This window comes from Sinocyclocheilus grahami, unplaced genomic scaffold (assembly GCF_001515645.1).
Source record: "Sinocyclocheilus grahami isolate Dianchi unplaced genomic scaffold, SAMN03320097.WGS_v1.1 scaffold462.1, whole genome shotgun sequence".
NCBI classification, from domain to species: Eukaryota; Metazoa; Chordata; class Actinopteri; order Cypriniformes; family Cyprinidae; genus Sinocyclocheilus; species Sinocyclocheilus grahami.
The window spans coordinates 2,571,864-2,578,714 of NW_015505641.1; positions in this window are offsets into that span (position 1 = coordinate 2,571,864).

The window sequence follows — 6,851 nt, forward strand, 5'->3', positions numbered from 1 at the left end:
GCACGACGTTACTCCATAAGAAACAGGGCGGGCAAATCCCAACAAAGGAAATGACAGGAATAGCAGCCAGATTCTCCCATGTAATCTTTCTGAAACAAGCTGATACATTAAAACAATGTCAGCAACTGCTACTGTGTAGCAGCTTTGGACAAACAAATTGAATAGCCTGCACAAGCGTGAAGTAAAGTTTCTCCAGAGTCACTAAAAGTCGGGAAAGTTCAGTGCGAGTACAGTGTTGCAGTTGTTGTTGTTTTAAAAATAAAAGACACAAATATTAAAGCTTACGGATGTGATGTATCAACAAGGAGACGACCACTGAGGTAAATAAAGACGCCAAGAGTTGCCGTGAGTCAGATAAATAAAGAGAAGAAAAGTCAAATGCGTACTTACGGGTGGAGATGGGAGCCGAAGCTGGTGAATAAACGCCAAAGATACGCGAGTTGCTCCGAAACGTGCGGCGTATAGCCAGCTATGGAGGAGAAAACAGCAACATTTGGATCCGTCATCTTGTCCAAAATTCTTATGTGAAAAATGCCAAAGATTTTCGTGCTATGTCAGAGTCAGTGGACAAAGTGAAAGCACCCTGTTGCTGCAGCAGCGTCGAACTAAATCCCATTGAGGAAAAAAAGATACTTTGAGCCCGACCCCTCTTGTATACATGCCTATCAATGGTGATAATCGCGTAAAACAGTTTTGTATTTGCTAGTCCGCTTTAACTTAATCCATAAAATCGTTTGCTCTTAAACTGTTAATTACCTTAGAACTTACCTTAACGTCCGCTTTATTTATATCAACATTTAAGTTCGGCCCCTTTGTTTTGTTCTTGTGTGGGTTTGTATAGTTTTTTGCAAACTGTGTAAAGTTATTCTTGTGTTTTGGGGCCGGCCGGGAATGTGAAGGGGAATCTCCGCCGCACCGATAGAGATGCGAAGAATGCTCGGAATGAGAGCAGGAATGAAATGAACGCGAGCCGCGTCGAGTTTGCAGCAGGGCGGAGCCAGAGGGTGGCGTCATCCCGCAGCTTCTCCCACATCCATGGGGATGACCTCACAGGACGCGTCCAAGCCGTCCTCCAATAGGAAGCAGCGCTGGCTTGTTTATACTTTCTAACCTAGTTGTTTGCAACCTATTGATTCGGATGAATGCAATCATTAAAATATATATCCTCCTGAGAAGCAGAAATAAAAAGCTTTGTGAATTTAGGTTTTTTTTTTCATGTCATTACATTGTTTAGAGCACAATAAAAAAATTGTAAAATATATATATATTTTTTGAAAAATTATATTTTATTTATAAGTTATGCTATGTCCTCTGTAGAGGACACCAGTACTCAGTTTTTCAAAAAAATAATTAAATGACAAGAGTAGACACGAAAAGGCAAAAACAATGGGATTTTTTTTTTTTTTTTAAATACCCAATAAATTTTTGGGTTTCAGGATTTTTTTATACCTAACTTTGTTTAAGGATGGTTCTCAACTATGTTATAAAATATATAACAAAATTATGCTTTATGCAATATGTGTGTAAAAATTCCATAAACTGGTTTTCCCATTAAGCACAATGTTATCTATACACTGTATCTAATTTGCATATTAAAGTGCTGTTGGCACAGCATGTTGAAAAAAGAAGTGTAATAACGGGAGTAGTAATTGGCCAGATTTTCGTAATAATATCTAATATTTCATAAGAATATTGATATATAATTTGTTTTCCTATTCAATTCTTTTGTCTCCCAAAATGCATAATAAACATGCTTTTAATCCTGGTGTCCTCTACAGTGGACATGTATGAAATCATGTCCTGTTTCATAACAGGAAGTCATATTTTGATTTGAAACCCCATAACATTTTCCTGAGATGTTGATTTATGACAAACGATTTGAATCCGATTTAAATTGTAATTACAAAATATTATCATATTTCCATAAGGATGTACAATTTTATCACTAAATTAATGTCAGGCATTTTTAAAAACCAAGGAGAGGGAGTGGTCGCGGTGAAACATCCAATCATTTGGTATCTCTGAAAAGTCCTGCATGTGCTCTGTACAGGACATCCAGACTTCAAACTGTGACATGTGAGGTCTCGGAGAAATTCAATAAAATATAATGTCCACTACAGAGGCAAAAACTCCATAGCTGGGTCTCAGGAGGCTATCCTGTAAACTCTAATATTTCTAAATATCTGGACATTGACAGTTCATGTGCTTTTTGTAAGCATTCAGAAGAGACATTTGCACATTTGTTTTATGATTGCCCAATATCCAAGCAATTTTGGTCTGACCTTGGCTCCTATATATTCGATTCGGCCAATGTTACTTATTCTTTCAGTCTAAAAGACATTATTTTTTATTATATTGATGATAAAAATAGACCACTAGAGTATATTGTTAAATTCTTAATTTTATATGGCAAATTCTTTATTCATAAACAAAAGTTTGCAAATAATATTCCATCCTATCCCTATTTTAAAACTGAATTAATATCGCTTCTTAAATCTCTTAGTTATATAAATAACAAAAAAACTCCCAAAGATTTATAAAATATTATGAAGAAATGTTTAAAGAAAATATATGTATTTAAAAGCTTTCCCTGTATATTAATGTTTGTATGTTATTGTTTCAATAGTGAGAATGCATACATTCTGTTTTTTGTATAATATTTTAGTTTTCTCTCTCTTTGTTTTATTATATGTATTTGTATGTAATTCCTTGACAATGTTCTTACGTTATTGAGCATTAATAAAAAATAAAAAAATAAATAAAACAAATAAAATAAAAAAGAGGAATGCAATAATAGCACTTTAATGCCTCACTGTCTTTATTGTAGCCATGCCTTTATTTAGATTAAGTTAGTGTAATACAATATTGCATCATATTAAAAGAATTAAAAACATTATTCTACATGTATAATCATTGTAAAAATATATAAGATGTATCACAGTATGTGGCCCATGTGGCCCATTCTCCAATCGGAGAGGCAGAATTTTGTAAACTTATAAATAAATAAATGCATCACATTAAAATTGTGTTTAATGTGCCATACTCAGTAAAATGGAAGCTTGAGGACATTTTCATTTTTAATGAATTTTAGTTAAATATAGGTGCTTATGCTTATAAGCACTGGTGCCGTTACAGCACGTCTCTAAACCACAGACTATGTTTTTCAAAAGATTAACTTAAAATAAATTAACTCTGTATGTTATCAGCATAACATGAAATTGTCAAAAATTTTGCAACATACGTACTCATCATGCACACCTCAGACCAAGCTTACTGTAATAAGCTGAAATTAGGCTACTTTTACAGGCAGAAAGTAGTCCAAATATATTTCCCACTTTTCTTAAAGGGGCGACATCCATTGTGCACTAAAAGTCTGGAAGGATTACGATTTTCTAATGTATTTGAAATATTGTGAAATATGTTTTAAAATGTTTTCTATATGAATATATTAATTAAAGTAAAATTCTGTTTTTATATATTCAAATATATATAAATACAATCATATATTCAAATACATGATTTTATAATATATTTCTGATAGTAAAGCTGAATTTTCAGTAGTCATTACTGCAATCTTCAGTGTCATATGATGCTCAGTTGTGCTTAATTATTATTGGTGCTGAATTAATAATACTGTTTATTATTTTCATCAATGTTAAAAACAGTTTTTGCTGCTTAGTATTTCTGGGGAAACTGTGACTCTTTTCAGAATTCTTTGTTGAATAAAAAGCTTTGAAGAAAAGCGTTTATTTGAATTTGAAATCTTTTATATCATTATTAATGTCTTTACTTTCACTTTTGATTAATTTAAAATGTCCTTTCTGAATTAAAGTAATTAATTTATTATTTTACGTCTTCTTCTTCTTCTTTTAACTCTTGCATACCTCAAACTTTTGACTTGTAGTGTATTGCAGCTTCCACTCAAATATTTAGCAACACTATTGTTGTCAGCATTGATCATAAGAAGATGAAATTTGTCTTGAGCACCAAATTAGCATATTAGAATGATTTCAGAGGGATCATGTGACACAGAAGACTGGAGTTAAAAACGGATTTATGAATTACTTTTTAAAATATATCAAAATAGACAACAGCTACTTTAATAACTGTAGTAATATTTCACAATATTACTGTATTTTTGATCAAATAAATGCAGCCTTGGTGAGCATAAGAGACTTCTTTCAAAAACATAAAAAGTCATGACCAAAAGTCATAATTGTCCTTCACAATATGTGTTTTCTGTTCATGCCATTCACGCCTTTTTAAAGGAACACTCCACTATTTTTGAAAATAGGCTCATTTTCCATCTCCCCTAGAGTTAAACAGTTGAGTTTTACCGTTTTTCAACCAACGTGACCACCTGCTTTCACAGGGAGCATGCTGGGAACTATTTTCAGGCGCTGCGTAATATCATTGCGCCTGCTGCACCCATGGTACGGCAGCAAAGTTCCTTGATTATTACGCCAGAATGAGAGTATAGTTCCAAGCCATATCGGCCTAGAAAATCACAACTTTTCATTTTCCGTCGGTCTTAGTACACGATGTAGCTACAGAAGAGTCAAGTTTTAAATAGGAAAAATATAGAAACTCTTTGGTCATTTTTGAGCGAGATGCTAACGGTCTAATCAGAATCAATGATCTATGCTAAGCTACAGCTAAAAGTGCTACCGCCAGCCGCGGAGATCGGCTGAATGGATTCGAAAACGGTAAAACTCAACTGTTTAACTCTAGGGGAGTTGGAAAATGAGCCTATTTTCAAAAATAGTGGAGTGTTCCTTTAAATGTCGACAGCAATGCATTAGATCCTTTTTAAGATTCACAGGCTTCTCTTCGATCACGTTAACGTAACACTATAAAAGTACAACTTACATAAAATAGCCTCCTTGAAGCCCCTAAAGTTTAATTACTAGTGAATAATGACTTCTGCTTAAGTGCAGCGTTTCCCTTTCCCCCGCTATATCTGTAATATCAGCATCCCGTCTGCTTTCCAAGGCTTTGTAATCTTATCTGCCGCTTCTCATCCTCGCGAATGGTGTCTGTTCCTTCAATACTGAACTATTAAGCATCAAAAGGGAAGGCTTATCTATGCAAATACAGCTAGCCCTGGAGGAGCCAGTCTGCCCCTTCGGCTAGGCACTGAGCTCCAGCACCTGAGTGCAGTCACAGCAGTGATTCATTCACCGTCATGGGTCATCTGCCAGAAGGGTTTCACAAGCTCCTTGTTAAACATTAGCTCTGTGTATCCAGGAAGCCTTAGCGAAGGATCCTGGCATAATAGAGGACTGTAAATGGCTTCATAGCCTTACATCAGAGCCTGTTTTCATTGCCTTATCTCAGAGCTGAGCTGCCCTAACAGATTGGATTGGTGGAAAGCAGCCATATGAAAATCCCTCCATGTCTGTGAACCCAGGTGGAAATGTCGTTTGCGAAAAACAAAGCCAAAGCAAATGTCTACCGTTAAACACAGAAGGCATACTGTATATCTTTAAGCCGCCGTGCTCAGCTAGCAACATTAAAGGCCACGTTTGGCTCTTTGAGGAACAAGTAAGTCAGTCAATAATGCATTTACAGATTTTTGGCAGCACAAAATCCAAGTACAAAATCCGTGTTGGCTAAAGTAGCTTTAAATCGTCTCGGTGTAGTGCAGAACGTGGATCTGTTCATGTCACAGACAATTTAAGAATCACACACGGCCTGTAAACGTATAGATGAGCTAACATTTTTCATGATGGCACGGTTGAGGTGCACACAGATAAAATGATAAAGTGCCTCATTTGAGAAACCAATAAGCACTCCAGCTTCATGCAGCATTCTGCACTCTGATTCAATCAATTGCATACAAGGTACAATTGAGCAATATTCTCGCAATCCCTACCAATGCCCGAGGCTGATCATTCAACCGCAGTTTGATGTATTACAAACAATATGAGAACTTACGCAATTTGGTGGAGCCTTGGCCTAGTTAAGAAACTACGTTACGCATTTGATGACTCACTGTACCACTGAGTTTGTAAACGCACACCTGACATTTGTTATAAAAAGACACATTTATACAGTAGCTCAACCAAAGTATATTATTAGATAAACAATTATCTAATATTTTGGTAGTGGCTCGTACTGGCAGAGACCCTCAGGGAGCTGCGGACAAATCAGAGGCCGTATGATGCTTACCCTGAAACATACTCTCAGGTGTCTACCTCCATGTGTCACATACAACACACACACAGGCCTCTCCATATGCTCAAACAGCCAGTGCACACAAGCAGAGCTCACCTGAATTAACACTGGGTGTGGCTAGAGAACAAAGCACCTGATGCACAGCAGAAACCTGAGAGTGGCTGTGTCAGAGAGGAGCTGCTGATAAAGCAGGGGTAAATAACATGCTAAACTCAGGAGTTTCAATGCAGACTGCCTCTGTTTTCACAAAAATGGATATATTGTTCAAATAAAGCAGTTGAAACACAAAGTGAAAAGATAACATATCTTTTTTATTTTTACAACTTGATTTCACCATAAACAAAAGCTAAATTAGCTCAAATATGAAAGTAGAATTTTGTTTACATATAAAGACAGCTTAAAATGTTATGTTCAACGTGATGTTATTTGAAAATGTAAAAAAAACCCTGAAAAATGTATACAACCCACATACATTAGTTTTTTTTAATTAAAAAAATACACTTTTAAAAATGACTTCAAAAAATAACACTTTAAATAAATGATACGATTATTTAATTTTTGTCAGTGTAGTTTGAGCTTACATGCACATTCATAGATTTCAGTCAGATAAAAGCTATATACATACTGTATATATATATGTATATATATATATATATATATATATATATATATAT